Consider the following 27,752-nt stretch of genomic DNA (forward strand, 5'->3'; position numbering starts at 1 on the left):
AGAACCTGTTAAGTTCCGACTCACGCGTAGAATCAGTGTGAGCGTGACAGGAGTTTGGTATTTGAGAAAGATTAATGAAGAAGAAAGTTCAGGAATTCCTTGAGGAATGTTGAGTAGTTGCTTTCGCAGTTAGTACGAGTCGTCTGCACACCTGCTTTATGGCGAGCGTGTCCAGAATCGGCTATTTCGCTTTTAGAGCAACGTTTTAAGTGAGATTTCGAATCCTTGGAAAATTTAAAGATTCTCTTTATTTTTCCTTCGACCAGCGTTTCATTTCGGAACTCTGGACTGTACGCACGATAGTATTCACTTTTCGGAAGTCCGCCGACGCTAATTTCTTTGCTTCGAAACCCTAGATTCGAGCGATGGATGAAGACTTTTTCTATTCGAGACTTCTAACGAAGTTTCCGTCCGCGATGCCAGATTTGTTTCGACGTTTCCAATCTTTCTTCAAAAGGAAGTTTTCTCATCCGACATCAATTGCAAAAAGTAGTTTTGCGGTATATTTTGAAGCATACTGCGTTCAAGCCATTTTCTCACTTAAATGAACCCGATGCAAGTATCATCCTTTCTTGGATCGATACTTAGATTAATTGCATAATATGACAACGTCATATTTGTTCTAATTGTCTAACAATTATTATTTAGCTCTGTTTCTACTCATTTCTTGGTTCATGAATCATCTTATTTTGCTCAAAGTGATTCAAATTTATATTTTATCATTTCATAGAGTTCCTCATAATTTTTGGGATAATAATATATCACCCTTATATTTTTATCTTAACTCTATGAGTTAAATCATTCAGCGTCTAAATCAATCTGTAACGATTAATAAATATCTCATCCTTTTTACTTGGCCTTTCTTGCTCCACGTCTTTCATTTTGGCCAATCCATTCATTTTACAACATGTTTCTACTTTATTCATTCCAAATTTCTTTCCCTGGCAGAATGCGCACACCGTAGTCCCTCTGTTTCTCTTATTCACGTCTTCTTTCCCTCACCACTCTCTTTACTCTCATTTTCAATTGGTTTCTGCAGCAATTTATAATCCTTGTTCCTTTCATCTTGTTCTCATCACCAACCTCATCTCGTTCATTTTCTTTGTGGCAGCGCCCACACACAACTGTGCCTTCTTCCTTCATGATCGAGCCACCACCTTGGTTCTCTCTTCACCCACGCAAGGCAAAAACCACCACCACCTCTAAGGCATTTTCATGGTAAAACCTCTTCTCCTTTCTATCATGTTTTTAATGGGTAAAGATTGAGTTTTGATTTGTTATGCTTTTTCAAAAATGACTTTCATCCAAAGTGCTTTTACAATTGTTGTTCCCAATCACCGGATCTATAGATTTCACTGATTAGTTTTCTAAAAAGTTGTTTTTTTAGTTAAGTGATTTTGGGATTTTAATTATTTTAATTTAAGCCTTGATTAGTTATTTTTAAATGTTAAAAATGGTTTTGGAAGTGATTTGGGGAAAAAGGAAAATTTATACATATTTATGTAGTCGTGGCCGAGCCTATGACATGTGTTTTGGGTTTGGGAAAATCAATTCTGAAACTTGTTTTTATTTAGTGAAAATCATAAGTTAAGTTTATGGTGACAAAACTTTGGGCTTAAACACAAGAGGCTGAGAAGTTTTGGATTAAACTGGAGTTTTAAAAGTATTGGGGTCTGTTTGATAAATATATTAAAGATTGAGGGTTGAAAAAGAACTTACTTTTATGTGAGGACCTTTTCGTGATTATGTGCTTATCAAGGGACTAGGGTTGAATTATTTAAAAGTTGAGGAGTTGTTTGCGAAATGTATTTTTTAAGGACCTTTCTTTAAAACTCACAAATATTTTATCTTTGGACTTTAGTCCTTGAAACATAAAGTTTGTGCATTTAGCCTAAGTGAGCTAGAAAGATTGGCTAAGTTTGTTCTGGAACTTTAGATGTGACTTTAGAGGCTAAGGTTTAGTATGTGAACTTGTGAAGGGTACGAAGGACGGAAGCGTTTGACGACGAAGCCAAAGAACAAACGTAAGTGAGCCAACACGGGAAAGCAAAGATATGACTGGATTTGATTTGAGTCGCAACTTAGTAAGGAAAGCGCCTAAGGTTAGGGCAACTTGCTATTTAGCTATGATTGCATGATAGGTGTCGATAAATTCGGCTTATGTTTTATCTGATGCTGTTTATGATGTTGAGTTGATGTTATGATGCTTTTCCATAACTTGTGATGTTGTGCTTTTGTTGGATTGTGCGTTTTGACGCGACTTCGGAGTGGAGATTCATTGGTCTGGTGATCTTTGATATTTCGGGTTGGATGAACAACCCTAGGCAAGTCCAAACGAGGGGTTTGAGGCTTAGCCATTCGTTGGGATTCGTTTGAATACTTAGACTTTCCCCGAGAAACTTCTTTTGGAGGGTTTTTTGGAAACTTAGAAAGATTAGAATTTCAAAAATTAGAGACTTTGGGAAACTTAGACTTTGAGAAATAAACTCATAACCTGACTAATCCAATTCGAAACGTTTTTACTAAACGAATAATTATAGGGAACCTAAAGGAGAAAATGATTGCGAAAGACGGGGAAAAGTCGACTTTGGTTGTGGGTTTGGAGAGTTTTGGAATTGGGGAAAGCCACTAAGGTGAGCTATGGTGATGATTGAAAGTCACCGAGTACTCTAGTACTCCGGGTAGTGTTGTTCGAGTCGTGTTGTATTGACGGCACAGACTCTGGGCTTTGTTTGTGGGTTTTGTGGTGGGAGTTGTGTTGTATTGATCGACACTAACTCCGAGTCGTGTTTGTAACACCCCGTGCTGCCCCCACCGCTTGGGTGATCTATCTTGTGGGTCATCGGGCGACGTGCAGGGGAAGGGTCATGGAGGACCGGACTGACGAGCGTGGACGTCTGACGAAAGGAGTTCTACGACGCATGAAGCTGAGCTTCAACTTGCCGACTTCAGATCGCTGTGGGCTTGGTACTTTGAGGTTAAGTTTAGGCAGGCGTCATATCTTGTGTAGAGCTCTGATTCGTTTTACTTTTGGGACAGGGTAGGTTCCCGACGCATGACTTTTTGTGTGGTTCTCTTACTGAGGGATCACAGTGAGTCAGTCGGACCATAGGGGTCTTTGCTTAGGCCATTTTGAGGCAGACTTTCTCCTAGTAGGTTGTAATTATAAACTTTCTTACTCACACTTCTGGTTCTGTAAATATTTGCCTGCGGGCACACTACTTTGGAGTCACTCCGAGTGCGCGTGACGTGGGAGTGTAGCAGAGGCTGTACATGTGTATATATTTGTATATTGGTTGGTTTAGTGGTTGGGCTATGCCTTTACTTCTTATTGCTTTATTTAAAGGAATCAAACGAAAAAAAATTACCTGTTTTCCGCGTAGAGTTTATTTTTGGTTATTAAAGTGACACCTGGAAATCGGGGTGTTACATTGTTGTATTGACCGACACTGACTCTGGCTTTGATTTTGGGTTTTGTTGTTGGGGTTGTGTTGTATTGACCGACACTTAGTGCTCTTGTTGTTTGGGCTGTGTTGTATTGACCGACACTAGACCCTTGTGTATTCTTATGGGTGGAGTTGTGTTGTATTGACCGACACTTACTCCGAGTTGTGTTGTATTGACCGACACTAACTCATGGTTTTGTTGAGATTGGGTTGTGAGCTACACACTTTCGTGGTAAGGACGATTCGTTGTTTGGCTAACCATATTGCATCAATCGGGTGAATAACGGGAATGGTTCACCTGTGCATATCATGGTGAATAACGGGAATGGTTCACCTTGCATTTATGATGAATAACGGGAATGGTTCATCATATGGTGAATAACGGGAATGGTTCACCAAGGATGAATAACGGGAATGGTTCATCCAGGATGAATAATGTAAGACCTGGATTTTCGGAACAAGTTAATTTCCGACTCACGCGTAGAATCAGTGTAAGCGTGACAGGAGTCTGATATTTGAGAAAGATTAATGAAGAAGAAAGTTCAGGAATTGCTTGAGGAATGTTGCGTAGTTGCTTTCGGAGTTAGTGCGAGTCGTCTGCACACCTGCCTTATGGCGAGCGTGTCTAGAATAGGCTTTTTCGCTTCTAGAGCAACGTTTTAAGTGAGATTTCAAATCCCTGAAAATTTAAAGATTCTCTTTATTTTTCCTTCGACCAGCGTTTCATTTTGGAACTCTGGACTGTACGCACGATAGGTTTCACTTTCCGGAAGCTCGACGACTCTAACTTCTTTACTTCGAAACCCTAGATTCGAGCGATGGATGAAGACTTTTTCTATTCAGGACTTCTAATGAAGTTTCCGTTTGCGTTGCCAGATTTGTTTCGACATTTCCAACCTTTCTTCAGAAGGAAGTTTTGTCATCCGGCGATCACAGAAAAAAGTAGTTTTTCGGGGCAGATTTAACTTACACCGCTTTTGAGATTTTCGATATCGTTTTTCCCAAATCATAGATGTTTGTTTTGAGTTCTGGAATTCTGACGCCAGAATCTCTCTTAGAATTCCACGGTGATCGTGCTGCAAAAATCGGAATCGCGAAATTTTCATTTTCCCGCGATTTCGCCTGCCTATAAATAGCTCAAAAAGCAAAAATTCCTTCATTTTCTTCCTATTGTGGCTGAATTTCGTGGAGAGCAAGGGGGGAGGATATTTCCGCGAAAACTCGACCAATCTTCGTGCAGTTCGTCCCTACTTCTAGGTATCGAGGTAACTAGCATGAATCCTACCTCTGATTACTGTTTCTGTTGCGTTTCTGAAGTCGTTTCTGTGCTCTAAGTTTTGAGCTTTTTCTAAAACTGTCCGATTTCTCTGATTTCTTGGTTGGGTTATGTTCTCTAGGTTCCCATGTGCCTAAAACCTTTGTCAGTAATCGCCGATTGCGATTCAGTTGTCCAGGATCTGAAAAACTGTTTCAAAACCTTTTTGTCTCACATTTCGAAACTTTATTGTCGAAAAGTCATAATCTGACTTCGTGCCTTTAGGATTTGTTGTCACGGATGTCATGAGGATCGTTGCTGTCAAATTTGTTTTCAGAACTGATAACTTTGAAGTTTTGAGCCTTTATTTTGGACCAAAATGCCCCTGGATAGCCGTATTTCGACCCGATTGTCCGAAAATTGTTCTGACAGTTTCTTTGCCTTAGTTTTACCCTAAAACTACCTTGTGAATTGATTTGATCGAAGAAAAAGAGTCGAAGCCCTTTTTCCTTTGAGGCCGTGGGCTATTTCCTTTAGGGGGGGTTTTTCATTTTCGAAAACTTGTCTTTTCGTAACCGAATGTCGTATTCTGAAGCTTTAATGCTTTGTCTATCGTTTATGTATTGTATTGCGATCGAACTAATCGATTTTGTTTGGATTCTGCTTTGTTTTTCCTCCGAGGTTCAGTTGAAGGAACTTTGGAAGTTTCAAGGCATTCCTGTGAAGGAGATTTGATTTGCGAAGCTGGATCAGCTCGAGGTTAGGGCAACTTACTATATTTAGCTATGATTGCATGATAGGCGTCGATAAATTCGACTTATGCTTTATCTGATGTTGTTTATGATGATGAGTTGATGTTATGATGCTTTTCCATAACTTGTGATGTTGTGCTTTTGTTGGATTGAGCGTTTTGACGCGACTTCGGAGTGGAGATTCATTGATCTGGTGATCTTTGATATTTTGGGTTGGATGAACAACCCTAGGCAAGTCCAAATGTGGGGTTTGAGACGTAGCCATTTGTTGGGATTCGTTGGAATTCCTAGACTTTCCCCGGGAAATGTATTTTGGGTGGTTGATTTTTGGAAACTTAGAATGATAGAGCTTTCGAAAAATAAAGACTTGGGAAACTTAGACTTTGAGAAATAAACTCATAACTTGGCTAATTCGAATTGAAACAATTTTTATTAACGTTTAAGCATAGGAGAACTGAAGGAGAAAAATATTTACGAAAGGCGGGGAAAAGTCGACTTATGTTGTGGGTTTGGAGAGTTTGGAATTGGGGAAAGCCACTGAGGTGAGCTATGGTTATGATTGAAAGTCACCGAGTACTCTAGTACTCCTGGTAGTGTTGTTCGAGTCGTGTTGTATTGACCGGCACAGACTCTGGGTTTTGTTTGTGGGTTTTGTGGTGGGAGTTGTGTTGTATTGACCGACACTAACTCCGAGTCGTGTTGTATTGACCGACACTGACTCTGGTTTTGATAATCATACTGCACACGTGCATATACGCGATGAAGTGCCAAGCAGAGTACTTCGGTATAGCAGGAAGTAACGATCAGCCATGCAGAGTTGAATCGGTCCTGACTATATCTGGCACAACAGGAGGTAACGATCATCCATGTAGAGTTGTATCGTGCTTGTTGATGTCCGGCATAGCAAGCAGAAATGGTCGAACTAAGTAGAGTTTCTACCGTCTTGACTATAGCCAAAGGTGATAAGCGACGCCCGAGCAGAAATGGTTAAACACGAGGCCAATGTTACGACCGTCTCGAGGTGCCCAGCCTATAAGCGGCAATACCATTGGTTTGTCCCGTTGCCAAGCAGAGTGACGTCGTTGACTTGTTCCGTCGCCAAGCAGGGTGACGTTGTTGATTTGTTCCGTCGCCAAGCAGAGTGACGTTATTCGGGTTTGTGTCAGCATATTCTGCAGTGACACAATGCATCTTATTATGATTTGATGTTGATAAACATCGTTATGTGCTTTGGTGATTGAATTGTGTAAGAGATTCGATAACATGCTATATATATACCTTAGGGTAGGCAATACATAACTGATATGTATATATATACAACATATATATATACCCCCTTTATCGCATGTTGATTGTATATCTATTGTATTATGTAAGTTGACCATCGCACCTTGGCTTTGTTTGTATGTTTGTGTTTGGGCGGTCGGCCTGCTGCCAGGCGTCCGTCAGCTGGTTCGTGATGATTCGTTGTGCGGGAAAGACCCGGAGCGAAATGACTATTACTAAAGCTTTCGACGAGGACCCAGACTTCATGCCTGATCGAGGAAGGGTCGATGATAGTAGTGCGGGATATGGGTGGTTAGAGTCCTTTTGAGTTGGTTGTTACTGTAATAGCTCTGATTCGTCATTCACATTTTGGGATAGGGTAGGTTCCCGACGCATGACTTTTGTGTGATTCTCTTATTGAGGGATCACAGTAAGTTAGTCGAACCATAGGGGTCTTTGCTTAGGCCATTTTGAGGCCGACTTTCTCCTAGTGAGTTGTAATTATGAACTTTCACACTTAAACTTCTGGGTCTGTATATATTTGCCTACGGGCATACTGCTTTGGAGTCACTGCGAAAGCGCGTGATGTGGGAGTGCAGCTGAGGCTGTACATGTGTATATATTTGAATGTTGGTTAGTTTGGTGGTTGGGCTATGTCTTTATTTTCTATTTCCATATTTAAAAGGAATCAAACGGAAAAAAAAATTACCTGTTTTCCGCGTAAAGTTTATTTTTGGTTACTAAAGTGACACCCGGAAATCGGGGTGTTACAAATAACGGGAATGGTTCATCCATAGTGAAGAACGGGAATGCTTCACTTGTGGCGAACGGGAACACGTCACAAATCCGGATTCATGATTGCATATCACGCATACATTCATTCTGACTTGGATTGTGTGCTGGTTGTTTATTGAAGCAATGTTAGAGCCATAACATGCTAGGATTGTTTATTTATATATATATATATATATATCAACATATATCTATACCCCATATCACATGTTGAGTGTATATCTACGTATTCCCGTGAGTTGACCCTAGCGCCTTGGCTTTGGTTGCATGTTTGTGTTTGGGCGGTCGGCCTGCTGCCAGATGTCGATGGCCGACTGGTGTTCGATGGTCTCTCCCTTGGGGGGGATCAAGTATGAGCTTGTGGATCGTGCTGCCCCACCGCTTGGGTGATCTATCTTGTGGGTCATCGGGCGACGTGCAAGGGAAGGGTCATGGAGGACCGGACTGACGAGCGTAGACGTCTGACGAGAGGAGTTCTACGACGCATGAAGCTGAGCTTCAACTTGCCGACTTCAGATCACGGTGGGCTTGGTACTGGGAGGTTAGGTTTAGGCAGGCGTCATATCTTGTGTAGAGCTCTAATTCGTTTTGCTTTTGGGACAGGGTAGGTTCCCGACGCATGACTTTTTGTGTGGTTCTCTTACTGAGGGATCACAGTGAGTCAGTCGGACCATAGGGGTCTTTGCTTAGGCCATTTTGAGGCCGACTTTCTCCTAGTGGGTTTGTAATTATAATTTTCTCACTCACACTTCTGGGTCTGTATATATTTGCCTACGGGCACACTGCTTTGGAGTCACTGCGAGTGCGCGTGACGTGGGAGTGCAGCTGAGGCTGTACATGTTGATATTTGATGTATATTGATTAGTTTAGTGGTTGGGCTATGTCTTTATTTGCTATTGCTTTATTTAAAATGAATCAACGGAAAAAAAAAATTTACCTGTTTTCCGCGTAGAGTTATTTTTGGTTACTAAAGTGACACCTGGAAATCGGGGTGTTACATTGTGGTATCAGAGCTTAGTCGAGTCTTTCGGGAGTCTTTGGGGAATAGGTCTTCTGTGCTAGGTTGTGTGACTCTGCAAAGAGTGAAAATTGATTGTCTGCCGAGCGATTTTCGCTCTAATTGTTTGCGTTACTACTTCATCGGATTGAGTGGTTTGTCTAGTGCTACCATATGGTTAGTACTAATTGGACGTTCGATAGGATATAGGATGGTGGACCTTAACTGGATGGCGGAGGTAATAGCTACACTGATCGAGGCAATGATGAATCAGGCTGCGGAAGACGCTTACATGCGCGTTGAAGAGGATGCACGTGAGCATCAACGACTGATGGCGACGGCAATGTATCAACAAAAAGGAATGAACCGAACAGAAGCTGGGGGACCAATGAGGTCAGGTTCCCAAGGCTACAACGGAAGGGGGAGTTACCATCAGTGGGGACCATATCAGCGTCCCGAGAGAAGATCTTATCTCAAGAGCGTACAAACCAACGACTGCTGATACTAGAGGGAAGCCAGTTGGTGACAAAGGTGTGACATGTTTTCGTTGCGGAAAGTTTGGGCATTTTGCTAACAAGTGCTTAGTGATTGGACGGAGATGCTTCAAGTGTAATCGAGAGGGGCATCTAGCTGTGAACTGCAAGACACTTCAGGGGGGGACGTCTGACAGTAAGATGAAAGGGAATGATGCTACTGAAGGGACAGGAAACAAGACTTCGGGAAAAACAGTGACGTGTACAGGTGCAGGAAAGTGGGGCACTACAGTATCAAGTGTCCAGACGGGGGATCTCTATGCTTCAATTGTGGGGAAAGCGGGCACTATGCCAGTAGGTGCAAGATCAAAGAAAGTCTATGCTTCAATTGCAACCAACCGAGACATTTCTCCAGAGATTGTAAGGCACCCAAGGGCGAATCATCAGGGAATGTTGGGAAAGGAAAACGACTTGCTACAGAGGGAAGGATTCATACCAAGGAGGGGGCAAGAGCTGAGGAGTTGAACGAGGAAGAACGTGGGAACGATGGTAATATTTTAACTGTTCTCGTATTCTAGAATAACTTACTCTTTTATCTTCGGAGCGAGTGTGACGCGCCTAACTTGTATTTACTACTTAGACTATGATCTTATGATTATTATCCCTAGTAGGACCTTATTCGAAGTTGCTCGTGTTTTAACTATAGAAGTTACACGAGGTTGAGAATAGCACACTAAGTCTAGAAAGTAGTTTTCCATCGATGCGATTATGAGGAAGCTAGTAGCTGAAGAACGAATCTTAGGGAGATTCTGTATGGGTAGTCTACGTGTCATGTTGAGGGTGTGTAGTTCTGTAGCGAGATCATTAAAGGATTTAGTATCAGGATATTTGTGACTACTGGAGGATATGAACTCATTGACTGTTCCAGTGGGTTTTTCTAAATTTCCACCTTCGATGTATTAGGCCTGATCAACCTAATATTGAGGGGGTGATATTCGGAATCACAGCTGGTTATGGACTTTGATAGAAGGATGTGTAAGATGAATTTGAATTGATTGAGGAATAGTTGGATTTGGGAGGAAAGTTCGTGTTAAGCACTTGATTGTACAAGATTAAGATTTAAATCTTTGGAAGTCGATGAGTGTCGTATAGACATTAATTGGTTAGTTCGTGAGATTAATCCAAGTAGAGGTAGACTAAGTCAAGAGATTTAATGCTGGAAAAGTATTAAGTAGTTTCTCGGAAGTTATGAAGTCATAGGTTATGTGATTACTGAGTGGAATTGTTAGAGACTAAATAGATTGGATTTAGTCAAGTTTTAGATGATAGTTTGATGGTAGCAAGAGTGAGAAGAATTAACTCTGAACTAGATTGTTATAGTGGAGTTCGAGGAATAAGTTTTGCTAAGCGTTGGATTAATATGTGGAGACATTATAGTCTTAAGAGACGGATTTTCACTTGAAAAGTGTTGAATTAATGATTAAGTTGGAGAAAGAAAGTTTTAGCATAAGTTGAATACTTGAGGCTGTTGATATGGATTCCAAAGAAATATGCTAAGATTTCTAAGTGAGATTTACTAAGTTGGATTGAAATCTTAGGGTTAAGATTGATCTTGAGAGTCGGGAATCGCGTACGAGTAGGAGATCTTATGGTTGTAGGTGTGACAATAGGAGTTGAATCTTAAGAAGATTGAAGACCTGAAGGTGAGTTTCGGGTTAAGACCATTGAGGTATAATATAAGAGTGATCTTGAAGTAAAGGAATTCTGGGTTGTGTAGAGTGTTAAGGTTGGTTATACGTTGGTGATCGATTGATGTTGATTATGAGGTTGCGGACAAGTGGAGTTTTGGACTGTAGATGAAGATCACGAGGACAAGTTGAGTATTTACTTTGAGATGACAGAGAGACACCGAGCTCAAGAAGAATTTCGGACGACCGAAAGTAAAGAAGCAAGTGACTAAGATTGTGCGACTGCACGGAGTGCCAACCGGTATCATTTCAAGCAGAGATCCGACGCAAGTGATAGAGCCAGACGACATGAAGTTGAATGATGATTTGTCTTTTGAGACGCCGACAGTTAGCAGTGGGGATAGAAGAGTGAAACAGTTAAGGGAAGAACAGATTGCTTAAGTAAAGGTTATGAGGAACAATGACACGGGCAATACTACATGGGAATTGGAAGACAAGATCAAGGAACTGTACCCCGGACTTTTCTCAGAACTCTGAGTTTCGAGGACGAAACTTTCTTTTTGGAGGGGAGTATTGTAAGACCTGGATTTTCAGAACCAGTTAAGTTCCGACTCACGCGTAGAATCAGTGTGAGCGTGACAGGAGTTTGGTATTTGAGAAAGATTAATGACGAAGAAAGTTCAGGAATTCCTTGAGGAATGTTGAGTAGTTGCTTTCGCAGTTAGTACGAGTCGTCTGCACACCTGCTTTATGGCGAGCGTGTCCAGAATCGGCTATTTCGCTTTTAGAGCAACGTTTTAAGTGAGATTTCGAATCCTTGGAAAATTTAAAGATTCTCTTTATTTTTCCTTCGACCAGCGTTTCATTTCGGAACTCTGGACTGTACGCACGATAGTATTCACTTTTCGGAAGTCCGCCGACGCTAATTTCTTTGCTTCGAAACCCTAGATTCGAGCGATGGATGAAGACTTTTTCTATTCGGGACTTCTAACGAAGTTTCCGTCCGCGTAGCCAGATTTGTTTCGACGTTTCCAATCTTTCTTCAAAAGGAAGTTTTCTCATCCGACATCAATTGCAAAATGTAGTTTTGCGGTATATTTTGAAGCATACTGCGTTCAAGCCATTTTCTCACTTAAATGAACCCGATGCAAGTATCATCCTTTCTTGGATCGATACTTAGATTAATTGCATAATATGACAACGTCATATTTGTTCTAATTGTCTAACAATTATTCTTTAGCTCTGTTTCTACTCATTTCTTGGTTCATGAATCATCTTATTTTGCTCAAAGTGATTCAAATTTATATTTTATCATTTCATAGAGTTCCTCATAATTTTTGGAATAATAATATATCACCCTTATATTTTTATCTTAACTCTATGAGTTAAATCATTTAGCGTCTAAATCAATCTGTACCGATTAATAAATATCTCATCCTTTTTACTTGGCCTTTCTTGCTCCACGTCTTTCATTTTGGCCAATCCATTCATTTTACCACATGTTTCTACTTTATTCATTCCAAATTTCTTTCCCTGGCAGAATGCGCACACCGTAGTCCCTCTGTTTCTCTTATTCACGTCTTCTTTCCCTCACCACTCTCTTTACTCTCATTTTCAATTGGTTTCTGCAGCAATTTATAATCCTTGTTCCTTTCATCTTGTTCTCATCACCAACCTCATCTCGTTCATTTTCTTTGTGGCAGCGCCCACACACAACTGTGCCTTCTTCCTTCATGATCGAGCCACCACCTTGGTTCTCTCTTCACCCACGCAAGGCACAAACCACCCCCACCTCTAAGGCATTTTCATGGTAAAACCTCTTCTCCTTTCTATCATGTTTTTAATGGGTAAAGATTGAGTTTTGATTTGTTATGCTTTTTCAAAAATGACTTTCATCCAAAGTGCTTTTACAATTGTTGTTCCCTATCACCGGATCTATAGATTTCACTGATTAGTTTTCTAAAAAGTTGTTTTTTTTAGTTAAGTGATTTTGGGATTTTAATTATTTTAATTTAAGCCTTGATTAGTTATTTTTAAATGTTAAAAATGGTTTTGGAAGTGATTTGGGGAAAAAGAAAAATTTATACATATTTATGTAGTCGTGGCCGAGCCTATGACATGTGTTTTGGGTTTGGGAAAATCAATTCTGAAACTTGTTTTTATTTAGTGAAAATCATAAGTTAAGTTTATGGTGACAAAACTTTGGGCTTAAACACAAGAGGCTGAGAAGTTTTGGATTAAACTGGAGTTTTAAAAGTATTGGGGTCTGTTTGATAAATTTATTAAAGATTGAGGGTTGAAAAAGAACTTACTTTTATGTGAGGACCTTTTCGTGATTATGTGCTTATCAATGGACTAGGGTTGAATTATTTAAAAGTTGAGGAGTTGTTTGCGAAATGTGTTTTTTAAGGACCTTTCTTTAAAACTCACAAATATTTTATCTTTGGACTTTAGTCCTTGAAACATAAAGTTTGTGCATTTAGCCTAAGTGAGCTAGAAAGATTGGCTAAGTTTGTTTTGGAACTTTAGATGTGACTTTAGAGGCTAAGGTTTAGTATGTGAACTTGTGAAGGGTACGAAGGACGGAAGCGTTTGACGTCGAAGCCAAAGAACAAACGGAAGTGAGCCAACACGGGAAAGCAAAGATATGATTGGATTTGATTTGAGTCGCAACTTAGTAAGGAAAGTGCCTAAGGTTAGGGCAACTTGCTATTTAGCTATGATTGCATGATAGGTGTCGATAAATTCGACTTATGTTTTATCTGATGCTGTTTATGATGTTGAGTTGATGTTATGATGCTTTTCCATAACTTGTGATGTTATACTTTTGTTGGATTGTGCGTTTTGACTCGACTTCGGAGTGGAGATTCATTGGTCTGGTGATCTTTGATATTTCGGGTTGGATGAACAACCCTAGGCAAGTCCAAACGAAGGGTTTGAGGCTTAGCCATTCGTTGGGATTCGTTTGAATACTTAGACTTTCCCCGAGAAACTTCTTTTGGAGGGTTTTTGGGAAACTTAGAAAGATTAGAATTTCGAAAATTAGAGACTTTGGGAAACTTAGACTTTGAGAAATAAACTCATAACCTGACTAATCCAATTCGAAACGTTTTTACTAAACGAATAATTATAGGGAACCTAAAGGAGAAAATGATTGCGAAAGACGGGGAAAAGTCAACTTTGGTTGTGGGTTTGGAGAGTTTTGGAATTGGGGAAAGCCACTAAGGTGAGCTATGGTGATGATTGAAAGTCACCGAGTACTCTAGTACTCCGGGTAGTGTTGTTCGAGTCGTGTTGTATTGACCGGCACAGACTCTGGGCTTTGTTTGTGGGTTTTGTGGTGGGAGTTGTGTTGTATTGACCGACACTAACTCCGAGTCGTGTTGTATTGACCGACACTGACTCTGGCTTTGATTTTGGGTTTTGTTGTTGGGGTTGTGTTGTATTGACCGACACTAATCCCTTGGGTTATCTTGTTGTTGGAGCCGTGTTGTATTGACCGACACTTAGTGCTCTTGTTGTTTGGGCTGTGTTGTATTGACCGACACTAGACCCTTGTGTATTCTTGTGGGTGGAGTTGTGTTGTATTGACCGACACTTACTCCGAGTTGTGTTGTATTGACCGACACTTACTCATGGTTTTGTTGAGATTGGGTTGTGAGCTAAACACTTTCGTGGTAAGGACGATTCGTTGTTTGGCTAACCATATTGCATCAATCGGGTGAATAACGGGAATGGTTCACCTATGCATATCATGGTGAATAACGGGAATGGTTCACCTTGCATTTATGATGAATAACGGGAATGGTTCATCATATGGTGAATAACGGGAATGGTTCACCAAGGATGAATAACGGGAATGGTTCATCCAGGATGAATAACGGGAATGGTTCATCCATAGTGAAGAACGGGAATGCTTCACTTGTGGCGAACGGGAACGCGTCACAAATCCGGATTCATGATTGCATATCACGCATACATTCATTCTGACTTGGATTGTGTGCTGGTTGTTTATTGAAGCAATGTTAGAGCCATAACATGCTAGGATTGTTTATTTATATATATATATCAACATATATCTATACCCCATATCACATGTTGAGTGTATATCTACGTATTCCCGTGAGTTGACCCTAGCGCCTTGGCTTTGGTTGCATGTTTGTGTTTGGGCGGTCGGCCTGCTGCCAGATGTCGATGGCCGACTGGTGTTCGATGGTCTCTCCCTCGGGGGGGGGGGGGATCAAGTATGAGCTTGTGGATCGTGCTGCCCCACCGCTTGGGTGATCTATCTTGTGGGTCATCGGGCGACGTGCAAGGGAAGGGTCATGGAGGACCGGACTGATGAGCGTGGACGTCTGACGAGAGGAGTTCTACGACGCATGAAGCTGAGCTTCAACTTGCCGACTTCAGATCACGGTGGGCTTGGTACTGGGAGGTTAGGTTTAGGCAGGCGTCTTATCTTGTGTAGAGCTCTGATTCGTTTTGCTTTTGGGACAGGGTAGGTTCCCGACGCATGACTTTTTGTGTGGTTCTCTTACTGAGGGATCACAGTGAGTTAGTCGGACCATAGGGGTCTTTGCTTAGGCCATTTTGAGGCCGACTTTCTCCTAGTGGGTTTGTAATTATAATTTTCTCACTCACACTTCTGGGTCTGTATATATTTGCCTACGGGCACACTGCTTTGGAGTCACTGCGAGTGCGCGTGACGTGGGAGTGCAGCTGAGGCTGTACATGTTGATATTTGATGTATATTGATTAGTTTAGTGGTTGGGCTATGTCTTTATTTGCTATTGCTTTATTTAAAAGGAATCAACGGAAAAAAAAAATTTACCTGTTTTCCGCGTAGAGTTATTTTTGGTTACTAAAGTGACACCTGGAAATCGGGGTGTTACAGAGATGATTTGGAGGGGAGGGAAATTGGTGGGTAGTTTGAAATTGGTGGGAAGAATTGAACCAAAGAAAGTAAATTTAATAGAATTTCTCAATTTCTATCACAATTCCTAGGGAGGCACTCCCAGCTCTTGTCACACGCGGGCGTCATTCGTAACTCAACATACAAACATTGCAAACACCCAATAAACACATCATTTTCTCTCTCGATCTCTTTGTTCTTATCACATCAATCAATGTGGACATCCATTTTTTTGTCAATAGAAACACAGTTTAGCGATAGACTTTAACCACCACAAACATTAACGGTGGTTCTTAACTTCTGCTTGACTGTGTGTCGATCGAATAATGCTTAAAAGTGTATCTCCAAGTAACAATTTCGATCATATATATCATTTTTATTATTTCTCCCTTCTCTCATCTTTTCCCACTCTAAGTGTATGTGTTGAATGTTTGCATACAAATGTTTACAAATTATTTTCTTATATTAAATTCTACTCATGGAAATTTAGTTTTTATTATCTATATATGTTTGTTGATGGATGTCACGTGATCAATTTTTGTATTAGTGGCTTCTCTACTTGGCTTTGGGCCTCTATAAATAAATTTGTATAAATTTACTCTGAGTAGTGAGTACTGATATCAAAGATAAATGGTTTTTCTTCCTGACAATGTATAGATGATATGTCATTCCAGGTACATCATGATATGAACGCTCCCATGTCACATTATTTCATGTACACAGGACACAATTCCTACCTAACTGGGAATCAACTAACCAGCGAGAGCAGTGATGAGCCAATTATTGAAGCTTTGCACCAAGGTGTACGAGTAATTGAACTAGATTTATGGACATCTTCATCTCAAGATGGTATTAAAGTTGTTGGTGGAAGGTACTAGACTACTAACTGGTTATTAAAGTCTCATCTTAGAGTTGTTAATAGAGGAAGAAGAAAACATTAATTGCATGTTTGAAAATCTTCTACAATTGATTCTAAAGTCAAAATCAATTTTGAGTTGAAGTTACTCTGAGTAGTTTCTAACATGACATAAGTTTATATTGCTTTCTTATATGTTGTGGTCTCCTAACTTTGTTTTATGAATTAATGCAGGACACTTACCACTCCAGTCTCCCTAACCAAATGTTTGGAGTCCAATAAGGAATATGCATTTGTCAAATCAGATTTTCCAGTGATTCTAACTCTGGAAGACCATCTAACATCAAAACTTCAGGCTAAATTTACACAAGTCGGCACTCATCCCCCTAAAACAGAAAAGAAAGCACTTAGTTTAATATATATGCCCAGTTTGTTGTAGCTTTTCCATCATGATATTTTTTTTCTATTTTGCAGATGGCAACTCAAATATTTGAAGAAATGCTTTATTATCCTCAGATAGATTATTTGACTGAATTCCCCTCTCCTGAATCATTGAAAAATAGGATAATTATATCAACCAAACCACCAAAGGAATATTTACAATCTGAGATGTCAAATGGAAGTGAATCTTCAGATGAAGAACCAAGTGAACAAGAATTGTCAGATTCTATGGCTAAACTAAAAAGTGAGGACAAGGTGAGAGGAACACATATGATGTGTCTACCTTTCCATAGTCATACACATTTATTGACATAAACGCTTAATTAAGTTATTTAACTAAGCACACCCTTATTTGATGGGTATTTATGTTTTCTCATGGATGGAAGAATGTAAGTGATGAAGATAAGGAAGATACGAATGCATGTGATAACAAAGCAAATGAGAAAGGTGCACCTGAATACAAACACCTAATTACAATCCATTGTGGGTATTCAAAAGGGCCTATGAAGGATCGACTGAAAGTTGAAGATAAAGTGAAAATGCTGAGTTTAAGTGAGAAGAAACTCAAAAGTGCTTTTGAATCTCTTGGAGCAGACCTCTTTAGGTGCGTATCAAACTTATATAGCATGTTTGGATCAAGTTTTTTCCCCACATAATCAATCCTAGCAATTAAAAGCTATTCATATAAGCTTCATCCCATAATTAGTTCTGCCTTTGGAATCATTTACTTGAAGATTAATGTAGTTGAAGAGATGCTCAGCATCTGATTTGATATTCATTATTATGCTTTTCAGGTTCACACAAAAGAATATCCTTAGAGTTTATCCTAAAGGAGAACGTGTCAAATCGTCAAATTTTAAACCACATTTAGGGTGGATGTATGGAGCTCAGATGGTGGCATTCAATATGCTGGTTAGAAAGTTAAGACCAATCCACGAAAAATAAGTTTCATCTTTCAGTTTTTCTTTAATGTATTGTGGTGCAATCTTGTATTCATCATAAGATATTGTTGAGTCATACTTATATACATGTGAAAGTAGGAATAAAAACCTTTTAGGCTTTCTTTTTTTTGATAAATAATGTGTTTGATTCTGCGGTAGGACGCCTCATAATCCCTTTGGGGAAGAAGCTATCAAGTGTAGCTTCTGGATTTTGGACTTACCGTGCTTTGGAATATGTACTCACTGCTCGTCTAAACACCCTAGAATAATCTTTCAGGCATATAACTTTTGTTTTCTTTTGATAGGGGTACGACAAATCACCTTGGTATCAGCAGGGGATGTTCAGAGCAAATGGAGGATGTGGTTATGTGAAAAAGCCTAACTTTCTGATGGGGAATCTTCCAAATGAAGAAGAGTTTGATCCTAAAAGAACAATGTCAGTGAAGCAGATATTAAAGGTGAGTAATTGCTTTGAAGAAGGATATTGGCTTGTTTCATGACATTTAATATTTTCATGTCCACCAATAGGTAAAGGTATACAAAGGAGATGGCTAGAAGTCAGATTTTAGTGCAACACACTTTGATCTTTTCTCCCCACCAGACTTTTACACAAAGGTCAGTTGCATGATCCTCCAAACATTTATTTTTGATAAATTAAAAGCAACTTTAAGTAGACTCAAGTGGACCAATTGATTTCCCATACCTCAATCTACAAGTGACTTTTTACAAAAAGTCTATGTTTGGATACTCGCATATAGTCTTGCAAACAAACGTTAATACTCACTTTGAGAGAAAAAGTGAATAAAACTCTTTTTATGAATTGAGATAAATTCTATTCACATTGCACTCAGTTGGTAACTAAACACACTAAATCTAATGCCATGTTTCCGTTACTGTTGATCTAGAATTTTATTACCTATAACTTTGATCATTAAAATTATAACTTAAGTCCTCTGGTCCCTTATTGTGTAATTAACTTGTATAACCTCTTCCTGCATTATTACTCAGTACACTACTAAGGTGGAATCCAACATTTTTACCATAAAAGTATGTTCAAATTTATTTATTTCATCACAATTAGGAGTGTAAAAGAGATACTATGTGTTTGAAAACTTGTGGACTTCTGCATTGGGGGAGAAGTTACTAAGAATAACTTTTAAGGGGGTAGAAGTGATTATGAGAGGTTTAGCTGCCAATCCAAACACACACTGATAATGTCATAAGGAACAAAATAGGAGAAAGCAAAGAAATCTAGGAGAAATATAAATGGTTATAAATTTATCTTACTGTTTGACCAAATTGTTTGACAGGTCTATATTATTGGGGTGCTAGCTGATTCTATCAAGAAGAAAACAAGTGTAAAAATGGACAATTGGTATCCTGTTTGGGATGAAGAGTTTGAATTCCATTTGACTGTTCCAGAGCTTGCCTTGCTCTGAATTGAAGTACAAGATAAAGATCAGACAAAGGATGACTTCGCAGGGCAAACTTGTTTGCCAATATCAGAGTTAAGACATGGATTTCGATCACTCCCTCTTTATGACAGAAAGGGAAAGAAATTTAAATATGTGAAACTTCTAGTGAGGTTTCATCTTGAAACTTCAAATAAACTATAGATGTCATTGATCTGAATATGTGGTCTAATAAATTCTGGTGCATAAAAAGAAACATTTGTCATGTTTAGCCACATTGAAACTATAGTATAGAATATGGAGGCAATCTTAAACATCACATGTTTAGTATGATGGGTGATCTTCCAGATGTTACTCATAATTTGAAAATTTTGACATTGTTTCTTGGGAGACCTCTCTTGCTTTGATCCTATTCAAATCTAACTATATATTGAATTTTTTTTTAATAATGAATTTATTTTTACCGAAACCGGAAAAAGTTATATTTACCACAATGGGGGTTTTAGATAGCTTGGCACAGACGTGGCTGGTGGGGGTGGATTCGCGTCGCCTCACACGAATTCATCACCCGAAGCGAAGTGGATTCTGTCATAAATCTTTCATGGAATATGTGTTTTCCCTAGGTGGTTAGAAATCTATGAGATTCAACTGAGACCAAGCGAACTCATATGGGACAAAGTTGACATGATGGGACCATGGAGACATGCTTTTTGTGTGGAATCACGTGAAATATGCAACATGCGTAAGCGTAACCTGATTGGTAGACATGAGGACATACGTTGATTTCACGTTGACCGCGAATTCTATCTTGTCTAGGGGTGTTCGCGATTCTGTTTGGACCGCTTTTAGGTGAAACAAAAGACCGATCCAATCAAAATTCATTGGTTTGGTTTCGATTGATTGTTAGCAAAAAAAATTCCAATAGATTTTTCTTAGTCAACATTAACATATCTTATTTAAAATGCAAATATATAAAATCAATAAAAAATCAAATTAAATATATATATATTTGGAAAACTGAAATATTATTCAGAATAGTATTAGATATATATTTATATATATATATATATATTTCAAACAATCATTTTTACATTTATTTTTTCTATATATATAAATTCATCGATTGCACGGGTAATTCCACCAGTAATATAACTAAAATAGTGTGAATAAAATTATAATATTAATAATATCCTAAATTTTTAACAAATTATATATTAAGTATATAGATGAAATCCAACTCAGGCATAATATATTTACTATTATTAATAGGGTATTATTTTCTCTATTTAAAATTTAGATACATAATGATATAACGTGTCGTTTCATTTATATCAAAATAATTCTAAATATTTATTAATAATATTTCTTTATTTTTTTAAAACGTATACATTCTATAAAAGAAAATCAACTCATGCATCATATATTTATTACTAGTGTTTTTTACCCGCGCGTTGCACGGGGAATTTTTTTATTGTATTTGATCCATCGATTAATATTTTAAATTATAAAATATTTAAGATGCTAAGAATGTAAGAACAATCATAATATAAAGATGTAGATATTTAAAGAGCATAAGCCAAAAGCTTTAAGTTTTGCATATCTATATATATATGTAAAGCACACTTGAACTTTTGCATTGATTAGTTTACCTTTGCATTAAATACATTAAATAATTAAATACAAAACTAAAAAAAACAACATCTACTTTATTATTTATTATATTAATAAATAATTGTTAAACTTTTCAATTTCTCATATTTTAAAATAATTTTTAATATTGATTAAATTTTAATTATTAATTATAACTTGAGGAAATTTTTTTAATGATAATAATTTAAATTGACTACCTTTACATTAATAAAAATATATAGTAAAAATAACTTTTATATTTATAACTAATTGAAAAAAAATAAAATTCTTATATGTTAAAATTAAAATAATAATTTTAATTTTAATTACTAATCATAAGTTGATGAATTTTAAAATTAACCAATAAAACTTATTACTACATTTTACTTATAAATAACAAATTAAATACTGAAGTTAGATATCATGTTAATAAGCTATATATAAATATAACATAATATTTGACTTGAGTTCTACATTACTGGCAAGATAAATTAATTTTTATTTCCATTTTCATTTCAATTAATTATCAACCTAAGGTTGAAAAAAAAAGATAAAATAGCACAAAGTAATATCTTTTAAACAAAATAAACATGTTAGATATTGAAATTAGTTAATGGTTGAATGTTTTTTGTAAATATATATTTTGAAATTTACTTTTAAATATGAAATGATTTTGTATGTTGTTTAAATTAACTATAATGTAGTTGCGTGTTATTTTAAAAATAATTTTAAATTTATTTGTGATTTATCTTAATAATGATAATAATAAATTATTGATGAATATTTTATGTTATTAACTTTATTAACTATTAATTGTCAACTTTTCAGTTTCTTATAAAAAAAATAATTTATTAAGTAGCTTTTAACAATAGTTAGAATATTAACTATCAATCATAAATTGAGGGAAAATTTAGTAAATATATTTATATGTAGAAAATATTAATAATTTAAATTAAATAATAGTCTAGATCAAAATTTATTAATGAACACTCTAGAAAAATATTTTAAAAATTAAATAAATGTCTCTATAAAATATTTACTATTAAATGTATCGCATGCGTGTATTATTTGAAGAAAATACTTTCAAATGTGTTTTTTGACCTATTATATAGTAGTAAAAATATTTTCTCAAGTTTTCTTATGTTATTAATAATGTTTTCCTTTTTAATTTTTTTTAGGGTTAATGGTCAAATTAATCCTTGAGTTCTTAAGCGAGTTTGATTTAAGTTACTATGAGGATAAATGAAGTTTAGTGGTAGTCAAAAACTGTCAGTGATTGTAAAAATGACTGCCACTAAACGTAATTTTTTTCAGATGGACTAAAATTAAACTCGCTTACAAACTCAAAGACTAATTTGATCATTAACAAAAAATTTTATTAAATTACAGTAATATCATTTATTTACATAAAGAGAACTCTAATACAAGCAATTTAATGCATAGAAAAACTCTAATACTCTCTATTTAGATGTCTAAACACAATAATTTTTTCTATTATATTTATATTGAAGAAATATTTTAATATTTATTTTTAGATAATTACTCTATAGTAAATTTCATATAATATTAAAAAATATTATAAATAAACCCGTGCAACGCACGGGTATAATATCTAGTATATATGTAAAGCTCACTTGAGCTTTATGTATTAAAAGCATTAAATAAAGAAGTTAAATAAATTAAATTTCTATTCAACTTTCAATACAATGTAACTTTTGAAATATGTCAAGCTTTTTGTTTTTTTTTTTACTTTACACATGCCAATATAATGTAACCTTTGAATTATAAATTATATGAAATAATTTTTTTATTAAATACATTAAATATAAAGATTGAAAACTGAAAGAAATTAACTAGAGACTATTTAGCTACCCATGCTAAATACAAATAAAATTATAAACTAAATTTTGAATTTTTTTTACATTACTCATTTACTATATATTTATTTCAGGAAAAAAATAATGAATTGTAAAAAAACTACACTAAATCATATGGGAGTACTATATATTAAATAGTAAAAATAAAAAATACATTAAATAATAAAAAACTCACGTTCGTATCAATTGTATTAAGTATTAATTATAAATTTAAGTTACTTATAAAAAAACAGTTTATTTAGTATTAGTTAAAAAAGTTAGAATATTAATTATCAATCATAAATTGAAGGGGAGAAAGTTAAAATAAAACTAAGTAATATTTGCATATACAAAAAATATTGAGAGTTAAAATTAATTATAGTAAATTAATATTTATTAAAAAATAATTAAAAAAAATGTAGTCTTTAAATAAAAAGTGGCGCTCTATAAGTATTTACCATTAACTATAATATGTGTGCATTCGTTGAAAAAATTCTTTAAATATAATTTTTGATCTATTATATATAAGTAGAAATGACTTGAGAATGAATAACAGATTAAAATAATTATGACCAAATTTGAATTAATTTAAATTTAACAAATAATTTTTTACTCTAATAAAAACATTTTTTATTATGATGTTAAAAGTAAAAATTAATTTATTGTGGATATAAAGTGTAAAAAAATATGTCATTATAATTTATTTATGATATTAAAAACTTATTACTTGATTTAATATATTTCTAACTCACATAATAATTTTCTATATTTTTAAACGAAAAAGAATTAAGACTACTTAAGCGCTAATGATTTAATATCTATTACTAGAGAGAAATGCATGCAGTGTTTAATAACAAAGCTGTTTCTGTTGAACATATATGAAAATATTGCTTGGTTTGTACGTTTTGGTGAGTCAAAGGGAAGTAGAATGATTGTCCATATGATTTGGAACAATTTGCTAGAGGCTTTGAGCGTATTGAATGGCCACAAAAACAAAAGATGTCACAAACAATGTATTAGGAGCGACCGCCAGCCACTGTTTTGAAGTTTAATGTGGATAAGGAGTCGAAAGGAAACTCAGTGGTGAGTGGTATTGGTGGGTTTTTAGGGATCAAGGAGGGGGGTGTTAGGTTAGTTTGCAAAAGGACCTGGAATGTTGTGGGCTTTTGACGAATGTTCAAGTAGTGTTACACGCTTTGTTGTTTATTTAGCAATTTAATTTTTCAAATGTGGTGATTGAAAGTGATTCATCCTTAGTGGTTGGGTGAGTGTCTAGGGGAGATAGAAGGTCATGGAAATTGGAACATGTATTTAATCATATAGATCATCTGATGCCTATAATTCAATGTGTTAGTGTGGTGCATGTATTGCGTGAGGGAAACATTGTAAACAATTTTTTGTCAAATCAAGGGTGTGGTAAGGAACAACAGATATCGGTTTGTTGTGATCCAATGTCATTATCTAAGTGAGAAGGTTGTTCTCATTTTTATTGCGTTTCAATAAATTTTTTTTTTAAATATCAATTATTAAATTTGAGTAATAGTAATTATTTAGATCTAAAGAACTCTAATTCTATTCAATCAAATGTCTCACATCCATTATTATTTAATTTATTATATTTTATAATTAAATATGTTTTAATATTTGTATATATTTTTTATAATTTGGAGTGCCAGAGGCCCATAATATTTATATTTATTAAAATTATGATAATCATAGATAATTTTAAAAATATTATCAATAAACCCGTGCAACGCACGGGTACCATTTCTAGTGTGAGGTATAACTGAATTTTGTTTGTGAAGATGTATACTCATGTTGCATAAAGGATAATGCTTTTGTGTTTTAGATATGTAACAATACATAAATATATAATTATTGTTTAAATTATTAAAAATACATTTAAGTTATAGAAAAATGAATTTTTATTTTTTTTAACTCTTACAAATTTTCATTTTACATATAAAATGTTTCTCCCTGTGAGATCTCGTAACTCTAATTTGTTAGCACTAATATATTTATGTCATAATTTTATAGTACATATGTATTAATATTTTTTATTCCTCGTACTTTTCTTACTATCCAATTATTATAGTTATATACATATATAAATATACACTCTTAAAATTTTGAAAACAATACTCAAATTAATTATATTAAATTTTTTCTATTAAAATAATATCAATCAATTAGTTTAGAATATAATGTTTGTATAAAAAAAGTATAATGGTACTTTTTATATAAAATAAAATCTCACGTAGGTAGCATTATAGTAGTTTAAAATTAAAACATATCAACTTAAAATTATATGCAAATACAAACAACAGCTGCTTTTAGGTTTCAAAAGGATAAGTAGTAGAAAATTGTGTGCATCTCCAGAACAAATATTTCAAGTGTTTTTACGGTGAAATTTGCTCTTGTGTTTGAGGTATGAATCAATACCTTGGTTTATACAAATTTGACATGCTAAAAACACTATTTGTTGAGATTCTTACCTGATGGCATTAAGAAACTAACAAAGATAACTATTTAATAAAACAACTCCACAACACAAATGAAATACCACAGAACTCGTGAAATCTCACATAACTTTTATCTATATTTACTCCTAAAGTTATAAGAAATACTATGAAAAATTTACTTAAATCATATATGAAATGTAATTTTCGTATTTTGTTTGACATTGAAGCATTTCCATACTAAAATGTTCTTTCCCGTAGGAACTTTTTGCCCAGTAATTTGAACAAAATAAAATAAAAATAGACTATATTATTATGTAGAACATGTTTTTTTTTTTGAAAGATTATGTAGAACATGTTTAATATGAAGTTACATTGTAAAATAGTGACATCTTATTAAAATTTATTTTTCTGTTAATTTTACATGAATTTTCATGTAAAATGTTCATCCCCGTGGGAACTCTTAACCCTATAGTTTAACTTAGACAAAAATACACTATATATGTATTAATGTTTTCTAATCTTCGCACGACACATTTTAATCATCAAATGTTCATGCCTTTATATTTATTTCTTTTTAAAACTTTCAAAAAGTTATGAAAAAAGAAATGACATCATGTTGATTTTTTATTTACAACTAAAAGGAATTAGATTTCGACCTATGAGTTCAAACAATCACTTTTTATCTATGCGTTGCACGAAGAACTTTCTTTTTTGCTTAAGACATGTTCAATACCACACTTTAGCAATATTTTCATATACTAAAAGACATAATTAATGAGACATATATAATGCTGCACAATGTGTTCCTCTAATTTGATTTCCATCTATTTATAGTTCATCTCGTCCTAGTACTAAGTAACTACTATAATAACATCTAACTAACCTAGCAGTCTCGATTAATTTCCCTTCTGTTACATCCTTACATGAGTTTGAAAATTTAAGTAAACACACTTCTCTTAGGTGATAAATGAAAACAATATAGAAACAACCGCAGCCCGCAGCTAATGAGAAGCTCTGCCAAATTCACCTAGCAACCATCAAATCTCTGTGTGTCCATGATAGCTCTGTGAACCCTCAGCGCCAGATCAGCTCCCTTTTCCTAGAATTAATATTTAATAAAAATAAGACAAATTAAGAAAAAATCAAGATATAAACAACATAAATCTTAATCAAATCTAAAATTAAAAAAATGTACTAATTAAAGATAGATAAAAACTATCAAAATCTAGCAAATCACAATAAAAAAACTTATAAAATCATAAATTAAATAAAAATCCAAAAATTCAATAAAACTTTAAAATTAATTAATAACCTCAAAATAAAATAAAAGATCCAAGATAAAATCAAGAAATAAACAACCTAAATCCTAATCAAAACTAAATTTTAAAAAAGTACTAATTAAAGATATATAAAAACTACCAAATCTAGCAAATCACAATAAAAACTCATAAAATCATGAATTAAATAAAAATCCGAAAATTCAATAAAAAATACGATAAAAACTAATTAATACTCTCAAAATAAAGTAAAATACCCAAGAAAAAATTAAGAAATAAACAACTTAAATCCTAATCAAATCTAAAATTTAAAAAGGTCAACATGTGCTTGGATAACTTGTTGTATTTTTCTTCATATTTTTGGTCAACATATTTTTTTTATAAATCCATTAAATTTAAATCCCGTTCCCTATTCAAAAAATTAATTCAAATTGTTTTTTGTGTTTTCCAATATACAATTTTTTTTAAAAAAAGGTATACACTAACTATTTAGAATTATTCAATATGTATATATTTTATCAAAAACAACATTCAATACGATGCCATAATTAATAAAATAGGGTCAGAAATAACAAAGTGAAGTATGCAACTTTAGATGACACTATGTCAGAGAATTATATCACTGTTGATTAAACAACAAAACTACATGTATATGTGTACAGTAACAAACACTGAAGTTGTTAAATTCTAGAGTGTAGTCCACAATATAGAGAAGGCAAATCCAAGAAAAGAAAGGTGAGCAATAACAATGACCACAATTCAACTAACATATCAAAAACATAAAACACCAAACGATTTCTATTTCTAAGTTAGCTTACCTCTTCAATCAATTTATTCCTCATTCACGGTCTCTGAAATAGACAGCTTGAAGGTCATCATTGAGAAGGATCTGTGCGAACATAGCAATTTCAAAAATTCAATACATATTAGCCTGATGGAAGTTCTTCTTTTCTAATATATATTGATTGATATTGATTTTTCGATGGATCAAAATATCATATATATATTATCATTAATAGTGATTTTTTTGTCTATCTTTAATTTTTTTTGGAATTTATTTCAGAATTCAATACATATTTTTTTTTACAGAATTCAATACATATGATTTTTATTTTTTTTAAAGCAAAATATATATATAATATTTAAGAAATGTTGAGAAACAACCTCTCTCAACATGGGTACAGTACCTAGCCAGCAAAAGCCTGACAAAACCCAGCTACTATAGCAGAAAAACCTCGTAAAGCACATCTAAAAGCCTCACACGCACAGGAGTGTGCTACAAAACCTTAGGGCCAAA

General features: G+C 35.1%; 1 pseudogene; it reads left to right on the plus strand.

The window, feature by feature from the left end:
- Positions 1–776: 776 nt before the first annotated feature.
- On the plus strand, positions 777–19,634 carry LOC130745264 (phosphoinositide phospholipase C 6-like; annotated as a pseudogene).
- The last annotated feature ends 8,118 nt before the right edge of the window (positions 19,635–27,752 follow it).

This window comes from Lotus japonicus, chromosome 3, assembly GCF_012489685.1.
Source record: "Lotus japonicus ecotype B-129 chromosome 3, LjGifu_v1.2".
NCBI classification, from domain to species: domain Eukaryota; kingdom Viridiplantae; phylum Streptophyta; class Magnoliopsida; order Fabales; family Fabaceae; genus Lotus; species Lotus japonicus.